Source organism: Canis lupus, chromosome 33 (genome assembly GCF_003254725.2).
Source record: "Canis lupus dingo isolate Sandy chromosome 33, ASM325472v2, whole genome shotgun sequence".
In the NCBI taxonomy this organism is placed as follows: domain Eukaryota; kingdom Metazoa; phylum Chordata; class Mammalia; order Carnivora; family Canidae; genus Canis; species Canis lupus.
This window is the reverse complement of record NC_064275.1, coordinates 19396489-19418046: the sequence shown is the minus strand read 5'-3', so window position 1 is coordinate 19418046 and position 21558 is coordinate 19396489. Positions and strand designations below refer to the sequence as shown.

General features: G+C 34.3%; 1 protein-coding gene across 24 annotated transcripts in view; it reads left to right on the top strand.

Annotated features, from left to right (window-relative positions):
* The window catches only part of ZBTB20 (zinc finger and BTB domain containing 20), a 773610-nt gene that overhangs the window by 55822 nt on the left and 696230 nt on the right, over positions 1-21558 (top strand). For 12 of the 24 annotated variants that reach the window (XR_007407881.1, XR_007407882.1, XM_049105202.1 and 9 more), the window contains one exon: positions 15856-15920. The exons of the other annotated variants lie outside the window; for them this stretch is intronic. The gene's annotated coding sequence lies outside the window, so the exon portion shown is untranslated. The remainder of the gene's footprint in view (positions 1-15855; positions 15921-21558) is intronic. 24 annotated transcript variants of the gene reach the window in all.

Genomic DNA, 21558 nt, shown 5'->3' with positions numbered 1-21558 from the left:
TCCCACCAACAGTGCACCAGGGTTCTTTCTCAGCATCTTTTTTTTTTTTTAAAGATTTTATTTATTTATTTGTGAAAGACACACAGAGAGAGACAGAGAGGCAGAGACAAAGGCAGAGGGAGAAGCAGGCTCCATGCAGGGAGCCTGACGTGGGACTCGATCCTGGGGCTCAGGGATCATGCCCTGGGCCAAATGCAAACGCTCAACCACTGAGCCACCCAGGCATCCCATCTTTTCTCCACATCTTGTCATAATTGTTACTTCTAGTCTTTTTGATAATAGCCGTTCTAACAGATGTGAGATGATATCTCATTGTCGTTTTGATTTGTATTTTCCTGATGATTAATGACATAAATCATCTTTTTGTGTACCTCCTGGACATCTGTGTGTCTTCTATTTAGATCTTCTGCCCATTTTTTATGGATTATTTGAAGATTTTTTGCTATTGAGTTCTTTATATTTTGGGTATTAACCCCTTATCAGATATATGATTTGCAAATATTTTCTCGCATTCAGTAAGTTGCCTTTTAATTTTGTTGATGGTTTCCTTTCCTGTGCAGAAATTCTTTAATTTGACGTAGTCCCACTTCTTTATTTTTGCTTTTGTTGGTTTTGCTTTTGGTGTCACATTCAAAAAATCATCACCAAGACCAATGTCAGTAAGTTTACTGCTTATGTTTTCTGCTAGGAGTTTTATGGCTTCAGATCTTATGTTCAAGTCCTTATTCCACTTTGAGTTAATTTTTATGTATGGTGTATGATAATGGTCCAGTTTCCTCCTTTTGCATATGTCCAATTTTCCTAGCACTATTTATTGAAGAGACTGTCCTTTCCCCATTATATTCTTGGCTCCTTTGTCATAAATTAATTGATCACATATATATAGGTTTATTTCTGGGCTCCCTGTTCTGTTCTGTTGATCTATGTGTTGATTTTTATGCCAATACAATAATTTTAATTACTATAGCTTTCTTATGTAGTTTGAAATCAGGAAGGGTAATGTCTCCAGCTTTGTTCCTCTTTCTAAAAATTGCTTAGACTCTTCAGGGTCTTTTATGATTCCATTCAAATTTTAGGTATTTGTTCTATATCTGTGGAACACGCCATTGGAATTTTGATAGGGATTACACTGAATCTGTATATTCCTTTGAATGGTATGGGCATTTTAACAATACTAATTCTTCCAATCCATAAGCATGAAATGAAAGAAAGCATGAAATGAAATTTATTTGTGTCTTTGTAAGTTTCTTTCATTAATGTTTTGTAGTTTTCAATTTATAGGTCTTTCACCTCATTGGTAAAATTTATTTCCATCTTTTTGTACAATTTTGAATGAGATTGTTTTCTTAATATCCCATTCTGATAGTTCATTATTAATGTATAGAAACACAACAGATTTTTGTGTGTTAATTTGTCTGCAACTTTAATGAACTTGTCTAAATTCTGACAGTTTGGGTTTTTAAAAAATATTTTATTTATTTATTTATTCATGAGAGACACATAGAGAGAGACAGAGACATAGGCAGAGGGAGAAGCAGGCTTCCCGTGGGGAGCCTGGTATGAGACTCCATCTCAGGACCCTGGGCTCACAACCTGAGCCAAAGGCAGAGCCACCCAGGTGCCCCAAAAGTCTGACAATTTTTAAAAAAGATTTATTTAGTTGAGAGAGAAAGAGTGAGTGAGTGCAGGATGGAAGGGCAGAGGGAGAGGGAGAAAGTCTTAAGCAGACTTCAACTGAGCATGGAGCCTGATATGGGGCTCAGTCTCATTACCCTGAGATCGCAACCTGATCTGAAATCAAGAGTTGGCCACTTAACTGTACCACCAGATGCCCTAATTCTGACAACTTTTTGATGGAGTCTTTAGGGCTTTCTTTAGGACTTTTCTATTATGTATTCTGGACATAGTGACAGTTTTACATTTTCCTTTCCAATTGGATGCCTTTTATTTTTTTTATTGCCTCGTTGCTCTGTCTAGGACTTCCAATACTATATTGAATAAAAGTGGTGAGAGTAGGCATCTCTCTTTTGTTTGTGATCTAACTGGAAATGCTTTATGATGTTAGCTGTGGGCTTGTCATATTATATGCTATGTTGAGGTATGTTCCCTGTATAACCACTTTGTTGAGAGTTTTTATCATTCATAAATACTGAATTTTGTCAAATGTTCTTTCTGTGTCTATTGAGATGATCATATGATTTTTATCTTTTGTTACAGTTGCATATCACATCGACTGATTGGCAGATGTTGAAACATTCTTATATCCCTTGACTAAATCCCCCATGACCATGGTGTATGATCCTTTTAATGTATTATTGAATTTTGTTTGCTAATATTTTGTTGAGGAATTTTGCAACTATGTTAATCAGGGATATTGGCCCACAATTTTCTTTGCCATTCCTGTCTGGTTTTCGTATCAAGGTAATACTAGCCTTATAATATGAGTTTGAAAGAGTTCTCTCCTCTTCTATTTCCACAAGAGTTTGAGGAGGATTGGAATTAATTCATCTTTGGGTGTTTTATAGAATCCACCAGTGAAGCTTTCTGGTCTTGGACTTTGTTTCTGGGGAGATTTTGATTACTGATTTGACCTCTTGCTAATAATGATTCTGTTCAGATTTTGTATTTCATCATGATTCAGTGTCGTTAGATTATATATTTTTAGGAATTTATCCATTTCTTATAGGTTGTGTAGATTTTAGCATATAACTATTCAGTAGTTTCTTATGATCTTTTGTATTTCTGTGGGATCAGTTGTAACATTTCCGCTTTCATTTCTGATTTTATTTGAATCTTCTCTTTCTTGGTGAGTGTAGCTAAAGATTTGTCAATTTTGTTTATCTTTTCAAAGAACCAATTTAGAGTTCCATTGATCTCCTTTATTGTCTTTTTAGGGTCTATTTCATTTATTTCTGCTATGACCTTTGTTACTTCTTTCCTTCTAATTTTGTTTATTCTTTTCCTAATTACTCGAAGTATAAAGTTAAGTTGTTTGAGACTCTTCTTGTTTCTTAAGGTCTGCATTTATCTCTATGACTTCTTTCTTAGAACTGTTCTTACTGCATCCCATAAATTTTGATATGTTACATTTCTACTTTCAGTTGTCTCATGGTATTTTTTGATTTCTCTTTTGGTTGCTTTTTTGACCCATTGAGTATTCAATAGCATGTTGTTTAATCCGTAGATATTTGTGAAATTTCTAGTTTTCTTTGTGTAATTACTTTCTAGTTTCATACCTTTGTGGTCAGAAAAGTTGCTTAATAGGATTTCAGTCCTCTTAATTTTATTAAGACTTGTTTTATGTCCTAACATATGATCTTAGAAAATGTTTCATGTGTACTGGAGAAGAATGTGTATTCTGTTGCTTCTGGATGGGATGTTCAATAAATATCCATTAACTTCATCAAGTCTAACATGTCATTTATGGCTGATGTTTCCTTATTAATTTTCTATCTGGATGATATATCCATTAATCTAAGTGGGATATTAAAGTCCCCTACTCTTATTGTCTTGTGTCTTTCTCTCTTTAGGTCTGTTAATATTTGCTTTATTTATGTAGGTGTTGCTATGTTGGGTACATAAATATTTACAAATGTTATATTTTCTTGGTGGAGTGACCCTTTTGTAATTCCCATTATGTAATTATGTGACCCATTATGTAATTCCTCTCTTTATCTCTTATTACAGTCTTTGTTTTAAAGTCTATTTTGTCTGATATCGGTATAGCTACTCCAGCTTTCTTTTAGTTTCTATTTGCATGAAATATCTTTTTCCATCCTTTCACTTTCCATCTCTATGTGTCCTTACATCCAAAGTGAGTTTCTTTTTTTTTTTTTTAAAGATTTTATTTATTTATTTATGAGAGAGAGAAAGAGAGAGAGGGAGAGAGAGAGAGAGAGATTGGGAAAGAGAGAGAGGCAGAGACACAGGCAGAGGGAGAAGCAGGCTCCCTTTAGGGAGCCTGACATGGGACTTTATCCTGAGACTCCAGGATCATGCCCTGGGGCAAAGGTGGTGCTAAGCCACTGAGCTACCCGGGCTGCCCCAAACTGAGTTTCTTGTAGACAGGTGGGTCTTGTTTTTTTAAAATCCGTTCAGCTACTCTGTACCTTCGATTGAAAAATTTAGTCCATTTACATTTAAAATAATTATTGGTAAATATGTACTTATTGCCATTTTGTTAATTATTTCTGAGTATTTTTGTAGTTCTTCTGTATCTCTTTCTTTTTCTCTTCCTCTGTTCTTTTGTGCCTTGATTTTAGTTGTATACTTATATTCCTTTCTCCTTACCTTTTGTGAACTACCTGAGGTATACATTTACCTATAGTAAATACACAAAAGACAAAGAAATATAAGCATACGAGTACACTTATCATGATGAGACTGAGTAATGTATAGAATTGTTGAATCACTATAGTGTACACCTGAAACTAATATAACACTATGTGTATTATAAATATATGTTAACTGTACTAGAATTAAAATTTTAAAAATACTTAATAAAAAAAGACACATACTACTAAAGAAAGGACATGATTCTTTATAAGTCCTAATTACAGTTTATCACGGAATTTTGAGATGAATATATGCTACATTTTAATACCTTTTCTCCTAAATTGATGTGAGTATATGAATTTAGGCTGAAAAAGGGGACCTTGGTAGAAATACAAATCAGAACTTTAGTCTTTCATAAAGAGTTTATAACTGCCCCAAGTATCCCCTTTGTTTGGACCCCATGAGAAAATTGCTTCTTGGCCCTAGTATCACTTTGCTGACATGGTGGGTATGTACTGAGTCAATTTCTCACTGATATAATAAATATTTGCTTTGAAAATGGATAAAACATTGTTGATGTTGAGGCGCCTATTGAATATTACCAATTACCTTTTAATGCCATTAATTTGGTTCTAGATTCCAAACAAACTCAATTGGAATATTAGTTGTATTTGGTTCTCAGCAACTAACCGAATATGCAATAGAGCATAGATGTAATGTCATGATATCTGACATGCTACAAAAGGGCCACAGTGTACTAACAGATCCTATAAATTTTTTTTAAAGATTTTAATTATTTATTCATGAGAGACAGAGACAGAGAGAGAGAGAGAGAGAGAGAGAGAGAGGCAGAGACACAGGCAGAGGGAGAAGCAGGCTCCTTGCAGGGAGCCCGATGTGGGACTTGATGTTGGGTCTCCAGGATCACGCCCTGGGCTGAAGGCAGCGCTAAACCGCTGAGCCACCTGGGCTGCCCAAGATCCTATAAATTTTTAATCGGAAATAATCAAGAGTTATTCAGAGTACCAATACCCCAGTGTAAGTCAGATATATGTCCTTATGTTGACACACCTACAGACTTGGATTCTATTCTAGGAATTGCAGTTTGAAGTAATCTATATCAGAAGCAGCTACACATTTGATTCACCACATGTGTCCTATGTAATTGTAAATAGCAGCTTATTTCCTTTTAGGGTCTGATAAGGTTGTTGTTGTTTTATATCTTAGTAATTGAGTCATTGGCAGTGGCATACACAGGCTAATTGTTAGAAAATAAAGCTTTGTTAGAAATGGAACATAGGCTTTTGGTAATATTCTTAAATTTAACCAATTGTCAGGAAATTAAATATGGTTCTCTTGGAAATATATCACAGAAGGCTTAAACTAGAAGTGGTTAAAAAAACCTTCTTCATAGGAATTTAGTTATTTTCTACCCCCCAAAAGTAATTTTTCTTTTATCTCTGTCTTTACTTAGCCTTTGAGGAGAGTGGCAGCCACAGAATGACAGTGACCTAAAAGTATAAAATTATAGTTAGTGGAGTTTGGATAATCTTTAGGACCCAGATAGCTTAGGATATTTATCAGTGAGCTAAAAAGGGGAAATGCTGTTTTCAGCATACTGCAAATAAAATGCTTAATTAAAATCCCGTAAAAATATAATAACTTGTTACTAAGAAATTACTTTGCTTCTGAAGAAATTAAAAGTAGGAGAAAAAGGAAGAAAAGAAATAAGCTGGTACTCATAAATAGTTTTTTTTACATGTAGGTGCTTTTAATTTTTAAAAAAATTATTTTTATTAATTCCTGAATTCGAGTGAGAGGGAGATGGGGATAGATTAATTGCCATTTAAATATGCAGTTCCAGATTTGTAGTCATCCTTCTGAACCAGGATGGAAAGACCATAGAAAAAATTATAGTGTGGAAATTATATTTCATGTGGTGAGACACAAAGTCAAGAAGTTTTCTGTTCTAATAAGGTGAAAGTGGTTACCAAAGAAACAAAAGTTTCTTATCACTGTGCCTGAGGCAAATGTGGCATATTAAGCTTAAAATGAATTCTCCTCTCCTGAATGCACACAACTCTTATTAATGTCTTGGAAATTATGCACACATAGGAAAAGAGGAATAAGATTTTCTGGATACATTTGAATAAGCATCCATTGGGGTGTAGGGGCTATCTAATATCTATGGATACCTTAGTGTCGAAATGGCCCCAAATCAGTTTTTGATATTTCACCGTTTACTTGGGTTTAAACTTTAGACCGAATGACTTGTTTTCCTCTTAAAAGAGGCCTTTCTTTTAGTAAGAGTTAGGTTCCCTGGTGGCCTGAAAGAGTTAATGCAATTTCCAAGAGTGTCCAACTTACTTCCAGGGAGTAGTGCGTGCATGTGAGAGTCTGGCTCCAGGATATTTGTTCACATCCCAAAACCAATTTGGCACAACTTAAAATGTCTGCTAGGGAGAGGATTCAGAGTGTTGTTAGGCCACGCAATTAGTGCTTTATTTCATGAGCACCAAATTCACCCAGTAGTGTTTTGTTTTAAAGAAGAGCTTGAAATTCACAATAACGGGTTTCATTTATCAGAGCCATATGGGACTCACCATCTTTGGATATATTTGTAAGGCTTTCACAAAGAAGACTCCTTAGGCATCTCAGATTTCACGGATTGGAGGGCAATCTGGATGAATATCTTTTTGGAAATGATGAACTATCTTTTTCATATGTAGTCTTCAATTTCGATAATCCTTGAGAAGCTCAAAAAAAAAAAAAAACCAACAACACAACAACAGGAAAGAGTTAAGTAAATATCAGCTTACTAGCTTTTACTGGAAAACAAAGACCATAATTCTTAGATCTGGTTCAAATGCCAAGTATACCTTTGATATTGAAATTTGGCCACCTAATCTTTGCAGTTTGTGATGTGTTATTTATGAGAGGGAAGGTGGTTCTAAGTCTCAACCTATTTTTGCATTTTTTGCTAATTTTGTCATGGTCATATTGATCATTGAAGGCTATCTGCAACATACAAACGGTTAATATAACATTGTGGGGTTTTTTGGTGTCTACCCAAAATTATTTCTTTGCTGCCTCTTCTTTTCCCATACTTTTCTGATCATTAGAGCTCTATCTTAACACAATATTTTTTGGTAATGTCAATGTAAATTGATTTTTTGATGTATCTCATATTTCTCTAGTGATCTGTAAATTTAGAGATTTAAAAATGAAATCAAAGTGATCTTCATTTGGCAGTGATTGCTAACACTTTAATTTTTTATTCCTAGATTCTGTTAAGCTATCAATGACCTATAAACAAATATTTAAGTGTTTACTAATTAAAAATGAATATATTTTTAAAAGCATAGAGTTCTCTTGTGTTATGATTGATGGCCACTAGTTTTTCAGGTTTCAGATTTTTGTTTTCTCAGTGCTCTAGATTTTCTTATAAAGAGCACACTTGATTCTGTTTGATAAATCTGCTAAGTTAGGATATTTGCAAGTCATAAATAGTACTATAACAATGGTTATTGACATATATAAAGTCTATGTAAACTTTATAGGGATGATAATTTCATTTTATTTTTAATTGTTATGGAAAGTTGGTAATTATTTTAAATAACTTTTCATCATTAAATATATTTTACTGTACTCAGCCTTATTTTGTTATCCTCTAGTTTATTAAAAAAAAAACTTTTAACATTTCATTTGCTAATGATGTTTATATTAGCATGTTTTAAGTTTCCCAGAGAATGTCCACTAAATTTTGTTCTGAGTTATGAGCATGCTGAATAACATTAAATTAAAATAAATTAAATAAAACATGAAATTAAAATTTAGTATTCTTTGCTACCATTTAAATTTTATATTCATACCAATGTGATATATTTTAAAAACTATTTTATAGATTCAAAAATCTACTCTATAAATTTCTTCTCTAATATGCACTTAGACCTTTGTTACATAGCATACCTGTAGAGTGCACACTTGTATTGGTATATGTCATTGGCCCCTATAATAGACCAATGAGGCTGCTAGACAATAGGTAGAACATTGGAATTTTAGAATGAGTTATACCTGCTTAAATTGACTTGAGCATTAATTGTGCTGGATGGTTGAACATCTCATATCCTCTCTATATTTCATTCTTAGCGAAACATTCTAAAAATTATTTAATGAGTATAATCAATTGTTAAAATACTAATAGGATCAAAGTATATTATTACTCTTTTCCTCCAAAAAGGTATTGTGACTCAATGAAGTTAAGTGTTTTTCTCACTGAAAAAGTCATTATGGTGCTACAGATGAACTTTTGTTTTCGCCAATGCCTGCTGTTTTCCATAGGAATTTTGAAATATTTTCTTTGGGAAAGTGATATAGTGTTGGTATAATGGTCAATGGTAACAGAGTAATTAAAGATGGCAGAAAAACTCTAGATAGAATGTGTGGATAGCAATACAGTGGTATTTCATAGGTCTTTGGATTTATATAAACTATAGGCTGTGAAGGGAAGATAGATACATGGGTCCACAAGAAAATGTGGCTGTAATGATCAATGGCTAATTCTCTATGATGAAAATTCCTACTAAATGACAGATGATGGAGGGAAGAAGGACAATTTGGAGGAATGTATGTGTGAATGGTTAAACAGTTGCATGTTGAGAGAAGAGTGTGGAAAAAAGAGATAAGGATTATATGTAGTTTTGTGGCTATAATTGCCTACTTTTCTACACTTTGGGTTTCTGTTGTAGGGACAAGTGGTTCCTATATATAACGTTCTTGGTGTAAGAATTCATAAATCATTTGGGTTGAGCAGGAATTTTATTTGCTTGTGTAGATAGAACTGTTTGATTTTGAGGTCTGGTGTGCTAGTATTCTTACCTTATGGTCAGTGTAAAGTTTATATTGTTTTTGTTCAAATTAAGTATAATTATGTGGAGCAGATGTGTCAACGTGTGTGTGTGTGTGCACGCATGTGTACACATGTAAAGGACACTTTCACTTCCGTCTCTTTGTTTATCTGACTCTGTCTCTCCTGTGTCAGCTGCTTTTTGCTTGCCAGTTTTTCTTTGTGTCTATCATTTTTATCATTGAATCCATCTGAGTAGAAAATAGGATGCTTTGTTTTTAAATTTTTAATGATTTTTAATTTCTTGTTATTTTTGTTCTTTCAACTTATTTATTTGATTATATGTACCTCAAGAATTAAGGCTTAAGTACAGGATGTTTTATTTCTCACATTCAAGAGGTGTTTCTGGTTTCTTTCCTGTCCGTTTGTCCATATGTTTATGGGTCTCTGGTAAGCTCTGCAGTGAGACAGCAGTTTACTATCTGTGTGTGTGTGTGAAATTAGCTAATTGGTGTTAGCAGAAATATTTTCACATGTTTTATAAGCAAAGTGCAGCAAGGTATATAAATGTAGATATGATCCAGACACGCGCACGCTCACGACTGTCACTGCTCATGCATAGGCGCTCAGAAGTAATTAATGTTAATAAGATTTTAATGTGCTTGTGAGATCATAATGAGGAGAAATGAATGCTCTGATTAGGAAAAGGTAACTGTGTGTGTGTTTTGGCTTAGAACAAGATTTCAATTTTTATAAACCGCAATTTTAGAACTTGTTTGTGATTGCATCAATTGGTTTTAAAAGTTTCTTTTTTTTTTTTTTTTAATTTTTATTTATGATAGTCACAGAGAGAGAGAGAGAGAGAGAGAGAGAGAGAGGCAGAGACACAGGCAGAGGGAGAAGCAGGCTCCATGCACCAGGAGCCCGACGTGGGATTCGATCCTGGGTCTCCAGGATCGTGCCCTGGGCCAAAAGCAGGCGCTAAACCGCTGCGCCACCCAGGGATCCCGCATCAATTGGTTTTTATTTTCAAATTAGAGGTCTGTTTAGCCATTTGAATGATTAACCAAATAAATGGGTGAAACCCTGATCATAAGGAATACTGCAGGTTTTCATTTGCAAGGCAATGTTAGTGTACAGCAAGGGCTGTGATCGTGTCTTTTGCCGATGTACCATTTTTTATGTTGTTTTTTAAAAAGCTTTTTCAGAAGCCACTTGTGGAGATAGAACTCACTTTTATTAATGTAGGTGTTATCAGATACCAATCAGACACTGTAACTACTGTGTCAGGACACATTCCTACCAGTCAGTCATGGTGTATTTGGTGTCCAAAGAATCTATGTTACGCTTCTTGAAGTGTTTATTGAGAAAAAATGTAAAACAACCAAGGTATTTCTTCCTAAACATCATCCTTAAAATTTTAGAGGCTTGACATCTTTGATAGTGAGGCAAAATATCTAAAAGTAAGCAAAGATGCTGTCTCATTATGGACTCAAATGCTATGCCACACTATAGACTGGCTTGAATCCAGCTGGACACCAGGGGTCCTTCTCCACAACAAATTTTTTGAAGTTATTGTTTACAGAGCTTTGACATACATTTGCGTTATTATTATTTTTAATTATAGGATAAATCTAGATATCTGTTAAGGGCCCTTACCCTGTAGCACATTTGTTCATATAAATAGTGGGTTAAGATAGTCAGGATGTAATCCTCTTTAAAAGTAAGTATAGTGCTGAAATCCAGAAAGTCTTGGATCTGAATTGGAATGTGAGGTAGCACACTTTATTTCCAACTAAATCCAACAGATGTGGTTTAAGTTCTTTCTCCCAGGTTTTGGTTATGTTAATACAATGTTTCTGCTGGAGTTTAAAAATGATGATGAAGAAAGACAAGGTATTAGGGTTTATTGTACTGAACCATCCTGCAATTTTTGTGATTCTTAGAGGTGTGGTAGATTCAGCTTTCCATTTCCTGTCCACAAGCATGATGATTGTCTGACCAAGAGAGGCATTTGCCATTTATAATATTTAGTTGATTTTGTTGGGACTTAAGTCATTGGGACATAATTTTACTATAAATTTTGCCCACTTGCAGTTTGTAAAGGAATTGATTGATGCTTTTGTTCTGGTACTTGCATGGCTTCCTATTGGAAATTTTCCTATGCAGTCATATATACTTTTAGATTTTCTATTCCGTGCCATTGGTCTGTCTAGTCATGTGCCATGATTACATTATTTTAATTATAGAGGTTTTAGATTATGCTTTAGTATCTGAAGTGTTATTCTCCTTCCTCACCCCCACCAGCACGCTTCTTTTTCAAGGCTTTCTTGTCTTTTCTTGCTTTCTTGTTATTCCAGATAAAAGTAGCAGGCCTTGAGGTGAAAAAAATCTTGGTGGTATTTTTTATTATAATTATGATAAATTCATGAATTAACATAGGGACAATTAATATCTTTATGAAGTTATTCAAGAACCTGCTTCTTTCCATTTGTTCAATAACTTTTGTCTTCCAAAAGTAGTTTACTTTTTCTCCTTATAGAGGTCTTAAACATTTGTTACTAAGTTTGCTCCTTGGTGTTCTATTAATTTCTTTATATAACTCATTATTACTTTGTTTTTGTTTTTGTTTTGTTTTGTTTTTACAAACTTGCTATCCTAAAGTCTTCTCTTCCATAATATTTTCTAAATGACTTTTTGTTTCTGTAAAAGAAGGTTATTGATCTTTGTATGTTAATTTTGCAGATTACCACTTTGCAAAATTCTCTTATTGTTTATAGTAGCCTGAGGTGGGTTTGAGCCCTGCTTCTACAGCAGTGTCTGTGAGACTATGGACAAGTTATTCTGAGCCATTTTACTCATCTACACAGCACAGATAAGAAAACCCCGTACCCCCAGACTGCTGGAGACTAAACGAGATCATAGAGTAAAGCACCTAATATTTTGCCCAGCATGTAGTAGTTATTCAATTGCTGATATCCATTAATAACATAATATAATGTGATATGTCATAATGTAATATAACATATTATCATTATTATTATTCAAGTATGGTTAATATGTTATTGGATTATTAAGGGTTTATCATATCAATTTTTACTACAAAAATGGGGTGAATTAAAGAAATGAAAAAAACACTTTAACTTTCTGATAAACCTTGGTGATTTAAGACACTTAGGGACCAAAGACTAATTCCGAAGTTAGGATATTTTGCAGCTGGACATGTATATTTCCATTACTTCTACTCTAATTATGATTATTGCATGCAAGACTCCTTAGCTCTGGAGAGTAAGTGGAGGGAACTTCTTGATCATCTAGAGTGATTATTCAAACCAATTTATGGAGTACATTGATTCTAGCACTTACTGACTATCTAAATAGATGTGAACATCTAATCTAAAGGCCTGTAACCATTTATGTTCTACTTCAAGAATCTGGCAACATTACTACATTTTCTTAGTAAATAATGCACTAACTTGTGAATGAACTTTTGTGGAGTAAGTATTGAACATATATTATTGCTGTAAGCAGAATAAAAGTGTTTTCCAGCCCATTATATAAAACTTGTCATGAAATTGATGAAAAAACAATAATTAATAAAAGTGTAGTTCAGTATAATTGTTCCATGACTTTTCAGCATCTATTACAATTTAATAAAGTGGTTATTAACTTTGCAAATACGCTTTTAATTCATCTGACAGAATCTTTTGCTAAAAAGTGAAAATGCCAGAATTTCAGGGCTCATTTATTCCTACCTCATGGTTGTTTTTTGAGTGTTAAATGAGATAATGCACTGGCATTATAATGCTGTTAATTTATGATGATAAGGCAGGTGCCTGGCTCATGGTAAGTGTTTGAATATGGTAGGTTTTTTTGGTTACTTTTATTATTACCGTGGCTGGTTCTTCACTCTCACCCCACACACATATTTTCCAACTAGTTTTATTCTTACTAGGAATATGGTTCTATGCTTAGAATATATGTAGGAAACATGTCTCATAATGGCCATTAAAGAATAAACATAAATAATATATTTTATATAATTTTTCAATATTGAAGTTAGCTAAGGTAGAAGTAAGAACTCCATAATTGGAGGATACAAAACCTTTCATTGCTTGTGGATGAAATTTCTGAGGAGTTGCTAGGATGAAGAATGATTTCTTTCAAAGAATTATAGATACATTTTGTCCATAGGTTAGAGTTTTCTGAAGTTCTGGCTTAGCACTCATTATAATTATTCCTTCATAGCCCCAGAGAGCTCCTTTGCTCATTTATTCATGTGGAAAATAACCTAGGGTATGTATTCGGTATAAAACACTGTTCTGGGGAGTTTGAGATATACAAATAGCAAGGTTTGTTACGTGAGCTGTCTCTATTCAAGAAGTCTGGAAGACTGTTAGATAACAATGAGGTTATGTGCAAAGATTTTGGAGCCAGATTATTTGGTTTGAATCCCTGCTTTGATGCTAGTTGTGTAACTTTAGGTGAGCTATTTAGCCTATTTGTGTTTCAAGTTTTTTTTACCTACAAAATGAGGCTGAAAATAGTACCTACTGTTTAGGATTGTCCTGAGGATTTCAATAATTGAGTATAGGCACAGAATTTAGAGCAATAACATAAGCTTTCAATAAATGTTGGTTAACATTAATATTATTATTACGTAGAACAGAATAAAATTAATGCTGTAAAACATAAAAACAAACTAATGCAGTATCGTAGAAGATGATAATAGTAATTTTCACTGTGGCTGGGGAAATGGACTTAGAGGAGCTTTATTAGATGAAGTAATGTTTAAACTGAAACCTTGAAGCATGATTTCTGTAGGGTAAGGAAGAATGGAAGGGTAGGAGTGAGTTGATTTCTAGGTTGAGCGAATGGTCTAAGCAAAGATTTAAAAGTGGTGGAAAGGTAAAAAATAAAACTTCTGGGACTTTGCAATCAGAAAGACTCATTTCTGAACCCCAGATCCACTTGTTAACCGAGTGGCCCTGGGCAAAGCAGGCTCCGCTTTTGTTCTCTCTTTTTGAGGTGTAGTCTCTTAACTCTCCGTAGGCAGTAAGCTACAGCAGTTGGAGGGCTGACCTTGGCATGTGATGCCTATTGTCCAATAAACCATTATTTTGTCTAGTTTTTAGTAGTTTGAGGTAGGAGACTAAGTCATGTTTCTATTACTTCATTTTCAGAAGCTGAAGACCAACATACTACTTTCACTTTTCTCCTCATTGAGTTTGGGACTTATCATCTAATGTGTTAGCATTATAGTTGGTTACCTTGTTGTGTACTCACTACATTGCATTACAATTTTTAGCTAGCTTATCTGTGTCCTCATTACACTGGCTTCTTTGAACACAGGCACTATGTCTGGTTCATCTTTATCTCCACTACCAACCCACTCTTCTTTGGAGTCTGGCACATAGCAGGAAGTTAATGGATATCTTTTACTTTCAATTTGTAGTTAAAAAAACAATTTATTGTTTTGTGCCCTAACATGAAAGACTTTGAATTCTACACTAGAGTTTGGATTTTATTCAATAATAAACCACCCAGGATTTTTAAGGAAGTGACGGAAATTCCTTGACCAATTAGTGTTTATTGTTTTGTTTTGTTTTTAAAAGAAGATAACTCTGGAAGCACAAAGATGGATGAAAAAAGTTAGAGGTTGAAAGTAAGTAGATTATTTAGGATTTTAAGCAATAACAGTGGGAAAAGAAAGAGCATTGGCCCAATCTGGGGATTAGTTGGATGGGAGTGCTGCTAAAAGGAATGGTGAGAAAAATGATGACTTGTTTTCATGAACTGTTGGATCAATTCCTTTAGAATGAAATGTTAGGTTATTTTGCCTTCCTTGGCACTTAATTAAAGGACTTTAGTGTAAAATTTGCAAACAAAATTTCACAATGTAAAGAAGTAATTAATGGTAAGGGTTTGTCTAAATTCCATTTTAGGTTTTTTTTTTTTTTTTTTTTTTTTTTTTTTTACTAGAATACAGTGTGAATTTAAGACATTCTATAATTCTTACAGGAAATGGATTGTGAATTTTATTTTCTTATGTAGTGATAATTTTCTGTTATACTACAAATATCATTGTCTCTTTTTATATACATTTTTTTTAAATCCCTTTTCTTTGGGATGAACTATTTTTCCATCTTAGTTTTCTTCTTCTGAAAGATTGCTTGTCTTGTCTTCAGAATATGTTGTTGGTAATGAACTCAGTGCTATAAGTTCATTTTGTTCACTTGAGTGGGATAGTACCTGTAGAATGATCTAGAGTGAGAGTTAGTTTTTCTCAAATATACTTTAACTTTGATTTTGTAGTACTGCTTCTCATCCAAATTGTCTTCTCTTTCTGAGAGAAGTTTGAAGAGCTCATGAGAGAGTGGAAGCAGTGATAGAAGTGGAGGGAACAAAAAACATTAAAACAATCATAGACACCCTCCAGTGCCAACATTTATGTATACAATATAATAGTAGCTTTTTGAAAAGTTAAGATACTTGTAACAAGAACATGTTTACAGTGGTCTGACTGACATTAGTTAGAACTAATGGGCTGAATATGTGGAAGGAAACATTTTTTCCAATGAGTTCTTTGCATTTCGGATGATCTAACCTAAGAAAAATTGGCACAATATTCAAATCAGCCACAGCAACCTGACAAGGTAGGGGAATATTTTTAATATTCTATTCCATTTCTCATTTCAATTTCTGATGTGAACTATTTCTTACTCCTGTTATAGAGAATGGCACAGACAATGACTATTATTTATCGAATCACCCTTTGTGCTGAGAACTGAACTACGAGGTAAATATTATCTCATTCTTCACAAAATCTCGTAAATTTGCATTTTATCAATGAAGAATCAAAGGCTAACTTAGATCAAGCTACGTTCATAAGGCTACACATCTAGTTATAGTGGAATTTTTTGGAATCAAGGGTATAACAGGTAAAAATGGATCATGAAGTCTGATTTGTGTACTGTTATGTATGATGAAAGGAGTTTCTCACTTTTATCCAGTAAACAGAGGAAGTCAGCTTTTTGGAACTGGAGTGGAAAAGGGCCAGGAAGAGAGGGCAAATGTTTGTGTTTTTGACACTGTAAGTTTATTAGAGAATAAGAAAGCTTATGCCTCATGGTGGCTTGTCTTTCCAAAGCATAGATACTGCTTTTGGCACCCTGTTAGGCAGTAGTGGCCAGGGCACCTGAAAAACAGCATTATGCCTTGCTGAGGCCAGTTGAGAGGCCAGGAGCAATGGTGGCCTTATAACTTTTAACTTTGTTTGAAACACCTTTTGTGGGAAAAGTTACTGGGCATAGCTATTCCACACTGTTAGAGCCCATGGGACCTGGTGCCATATATTGAGTGCTGCATCAGTTTCACCACTGATCTGACCTGAAAGTCCGTGGTCTTAACCACTGTGCTATTTTGTATAACAAGCATATTATTCAGTATACCTGCGTCACTTGCAGAAAAACCCAACACCTATTCCTGCAAACAGTGTTAAACTCCAAAGTAACATGGAATTATAGCGTAGAAGGGGGAAAACAATATGTAATATGATCTCTTACTGTGAGTGGGGACCCCCCCGCCGAATGTATAAGCAATTAGAAATTCTCTAAGCTTCATTTACTTGCAAGAATATTCACACCTAAGTGAATTGCAGAGATTAAAAAACCCTGACTCTCAAGTTCAGCTGTAAAAAAGTCTAGTTATTTGCCTAAGTTTCAAAAGAATAGTTCCCTAAGTATTTCAAAATGTTCAACTGGCTGCCCCAGCCATTCTCTTTGGAAGCTTCTTTCTCATCCTCATGGCACATCCCTCTGGCATGCATGACCAGCTGCAAGCTAAGCCCTGTGGAATAAGAATTCTTTCATCCCTTTGTGTGATGTGTTTCATTTTCAGAGTTTGGATGATCCTCTTCGGTAGCAGCAGCAGGCATTGTTAGTTTCAATAGGCAGTCTGGATGCACAAGAACAGTCATCATAGAGAGACAGGCTCTAGGGTCCATCCCTTCGTGCCATGGTGCTGTGTTAGATCACTTTCCTCTGCTGGATTAATGGCCAGAGAAAAAGGGAAACAAACTGTACCCAAAGCGGTCCAATTAAAGTACTTGAACTTCACTGACGTCCATCCTATTGTTGTCTTAACTTCCTAACCTATGGTTAATTACAGAATAACATAAATAAGAGAATTATCTTAAATTCCCTATTTTCTTTAGTTTGACAAGCCATCAAAATTTTGTTATGTAAGATGAAATAATAATGTTTTTGGTAGAGTGCAACTTTTGTTGTCGTTGTTAACCTTTCTGCCTCTTTCCTAATATCTTCACCAAAGTCACTGCCAGGACTTATTGTATGAAACTACTCAGCCTTTAAATATTTATCTCTGTTCACAGTCTACACTGCAGCATTAGTTTATTCTGGGCACTTTGGTTTCCTTGAATCTCCAATTGATCCCACTCCCATGACTGCGATATTCTTTTCCTGGTTAATCAAGAATTCTCTATTTCTGCTCTGTCATCCATGCCACTGTAAGTAGGAAAGTAATTTAGGCTTTTGGCTCTCAGCCTCGTCATTTGTGAAATGACCTCCCCTGACTCTGAAGTTCTGTGTCCAAAATACAAACTAGGATTTCCAGTAGTAATAATTTATATGTGTATGATGATTGATAGTCTGCAGAGTGTTTTCATAGATTTTATTTTATATAATTCTGACCATAGTTCTGGGAGGTCTGTGTGTGTGTGTGTGTGTGTGTGTGTGTGTGTGTGTATGTGTGTGTGTAGAAAACGGTATTGTTGTCTCCTTTTTCAGATAAAGATACTGCAGCTCGGGGAGGTGAAGTGACTTAACCCACATATATAATAAGTAGCAACAGGCTGAATGTGAACTTTAAACTCCGAATTTTTCCTTTAGTAGGGACACAATTTCTTTTTAAACCTAAATTTCTTCATTGATTATAAGTTTCATGCTTTGGGAAGAGGCTTCCTTGTACTTAATTGATTTTGGGATACAATATGTCACCCTAGTTTTATCAGTGAAGGAGTCTCCTAGAATTTCTAATTAAGAAAGATAAAAAGGAATATGTTACCTTTCTAGTATAGAATGTTGGTATTATTGTGAACCCCTCTATCAGATTTAATCATACTTTTCAATTGTAAACCCAGTCTGCCAGAAACATAATATAGCCATATACTTATTAAATATTATTTCTTGCAGTTAGGGAAGATATGAATATAATAGAAGCCCTCTTGGCCAATCCCTGCTTCAGGCAAATAAGATACACTCTGAAAAATGGTGTATTTTGCTTATCTGTTTACCTGCTGGTATGCTTACTTCAAGTCATTTGTGTTTGTCTTCAAATTTGTTTATGCCAGTTGAATGTGCAATTGTAATTTATGCAAACTGATGAAATACAAGTAAAAAAAATATAAAGCATTATTGATTTTATGAAACTTAAGTTAAATGCTTTGGAAAGACTTTTTAAAGGTGAATCACTAAACAGATTACAACCTAAATAGGTGTGTAAACAACTATGTAGGATAGCCCAGGTTGGGAGGTAGGGGCCGAATGTAAAAGATCTGGAAGGATCTTGCACTGAATTTGCTTTTGCAAGTCCCTTTAATCTCTCACTGACTTTAAGTAATCCAAAACCTTTAAACTCTCACTGACTTTAAATAGATGATATGATGTGGTACAGTATAAGCAAGAAGAATAATGTGACTTACCAGACCAGGAGTCAATGGCAGGCAACTCTTGGTCCTAAATCAAAAGGATGGTCAACAGGTGTAAAGTTTTATGTTTTACTTTGAAATAAACTAAATATATTAAAATTGTTTTAACCAGCTTCTATGTCTCAGTGTCCTGTATAAAATGAAGATAAAAATAATTTTACCTGACACTCCTGCCAGTCATTAGAATATTTTAGTTGCAAGACATAATAATTCTGGTTTGTGTTAGTAACAAAACTGTTCATTTCCTGCTTCCATCACACCCTTACTTTCAGGATTTATGGGAAGAGGAGGCTTGCCTGCCTACACCTGTTCTCAGGAGATGCTAAGATCTGAAACTATAAGACATAAATAAAAGGCCTAGGTGTACTCTCTGCTAAAGACCATCGAAAAGAGAATTTAGCGTGTATTGGTGGAGTAGTGTGGGATGTGTATGCAGTACCTGCCCACGTGGAGTCTAGATCTAGCTCAGGCATTTCTTCCTTAAATGAACATTAACTTTCATGATCGTAGTCCTCTCACAATTGCAAATAGCAAACAAAGGAAAAGGAGAAAAAAGAAAGAGTGATAAGAACCTGTTAGTCAAACTCAAATAATTGTGTGGTAGTCAAATACCGACTGTAACAGTTGTATTCTACTCAATGCCCACAATTTCTAAATGCTTCTGGTAAGCGATAGATTATAGGTTTTCATTATTGAATCCACATTTAAAAATTGCTTTTTAGAGGAGAATTAAGCTTTTACTCGCTTTCTTTCTGGATGCTGACACACACATTCTCATATCATTTTATATCCTGGTTTGTTTTTTTTTTTTTTAACCTACAAATGTCCTCCTTATAGGAAAGAAGCCGGTGCTTCAAGGTCAGAGAAAACACCAACGCTGCTGATACTTCCCCCTTGGTTTATATGTTATAGGGATTCTAGTGACATTAGAGTAAATACACTATCAATCATTTATTATTATTGCTATTATTCTTATGAAATAAGTGATATAATTCACCTTCTATTAATGATTTATGTAGCACTGCCATAATCCTTAAAATAAAGCAAATAGGTAGCAAAGTGGAATTTAAGACATTCTCCAAAGTTGAAAAAATTTTAAATGGTATAATCTAAAGTTATCAAGTACCCATTTTGTCTTTTTAAAATAGTACAAGTATCATCATTGGTCACTTTCTGTAGCTATTATGGAATTAGGTCTATTTGTGTTTCATATTGTAGTTCATCCTTACCTGTCATAATGTTTTTTGATTAAGATAAATATTGTTTTTCTACTTCATAGCTCATCATTACATTGGGATTACCTCAGCTCATACAACATACATTTTTTTTTACCCATGAATGTTATTCAAATTTCTCCTCTACTCTATCTTTCCTGTGCCTTCATTTCAGTCATTATATGTCCTTCCAATTTCAGCTGTCCTCAGCCTTTAGCCCTCAGATGTGTATTCATATATATATATAAACTCATATATATATGAAGTCAAATAATACATATATATATTTGCTCTTCTGTATATAATCATTTGTTAACTTGTATCCCACTTTCTAACCAACACTTTTATTCCTTAGTTTGTTGATTTAAATTTCACCCACTTTTTTCCTTAGCTATACTATTTCTATAGAGTGATTTTACATGGAGACAGTAGTAGAACTTATAAAAGCTAGGCAGTAACCCAGAAAAAGGCGGTGTTTATACCAAAGTACAATAGTCTAGGTATTCAGGTTCTGTGCAGTGAGGACCTACCCATGATGACCTCTGGTTATACAAGACATTTTTAAGGAGGTAGAATTAAAGAGAATTTTTCATCATACGCAGTTTCTGTCAGTCAACATGATATTCAGAACCCCTTGCCAAGCACCTTTCTAGGCAGAGAAAAGAGTTACTCTCAGTTTGGATATATTCAGAGTGCTCTGTTCTTGACTCCTATCCCTGGGGACCAACCCTTGATAGTTTAAATTTTAGGCTGTGGATTAAAGTATTTCTGTAAGTGACTTGGGATGCTTTGCTAAACCCCAGGTGATGGGTTAATACCTCATCAGCAGTGATTTGCTGTGATGCTAAAATTGAGGTAGGTAAGCAAGTTGGCTTTAGTGAATAATAGTGGTCAGAATATCGTGGAACATGAAGTTGATATACTGGAAGAATGTAAAATTAGGCTTATGCACATATGCAATGGTGCTATTTCTATTTTGTTTAGAAGGAAGTTTGGGTATCATTGCAAATGATATGAAAGGCAGTAACTTGATCAAAGTTCTAGCTAACTTCTCATTTCTCTTTATTGAAGAGATGTAGGGAGGACAATCTAAAGTAAGAATAGTAGCAATGAGATTGACTCTCTTTTACTTGGTTTTCAAGTAGTATTTTTTTTTCTGTGTTGAAATTTATTGTTTTGTTATCTATTGAATGATTTAACAGATGTTCAAATAAAGATCAGATTGATGTTTCATATAGATATGCACACACTTAGAAAATGCATATTCATAAGATTTGACTAGGTTGATCAGCTTTAAGTTCCATTGAATTATTTGGCTTATCAAAAAGCAGATAAGTTATTGCTACCTGAGTTTGTTGGCCTGATGTTATCTGTAATTTTATTTAATCATTCATTCATTCATTCATTCATTTTTTCACTGGGTACCTATTATGTTGGGGATTGTATGTGGCACAGGAGGGAAGGCAAAGATGAGTAAGACATGGTCCCTGCCTACT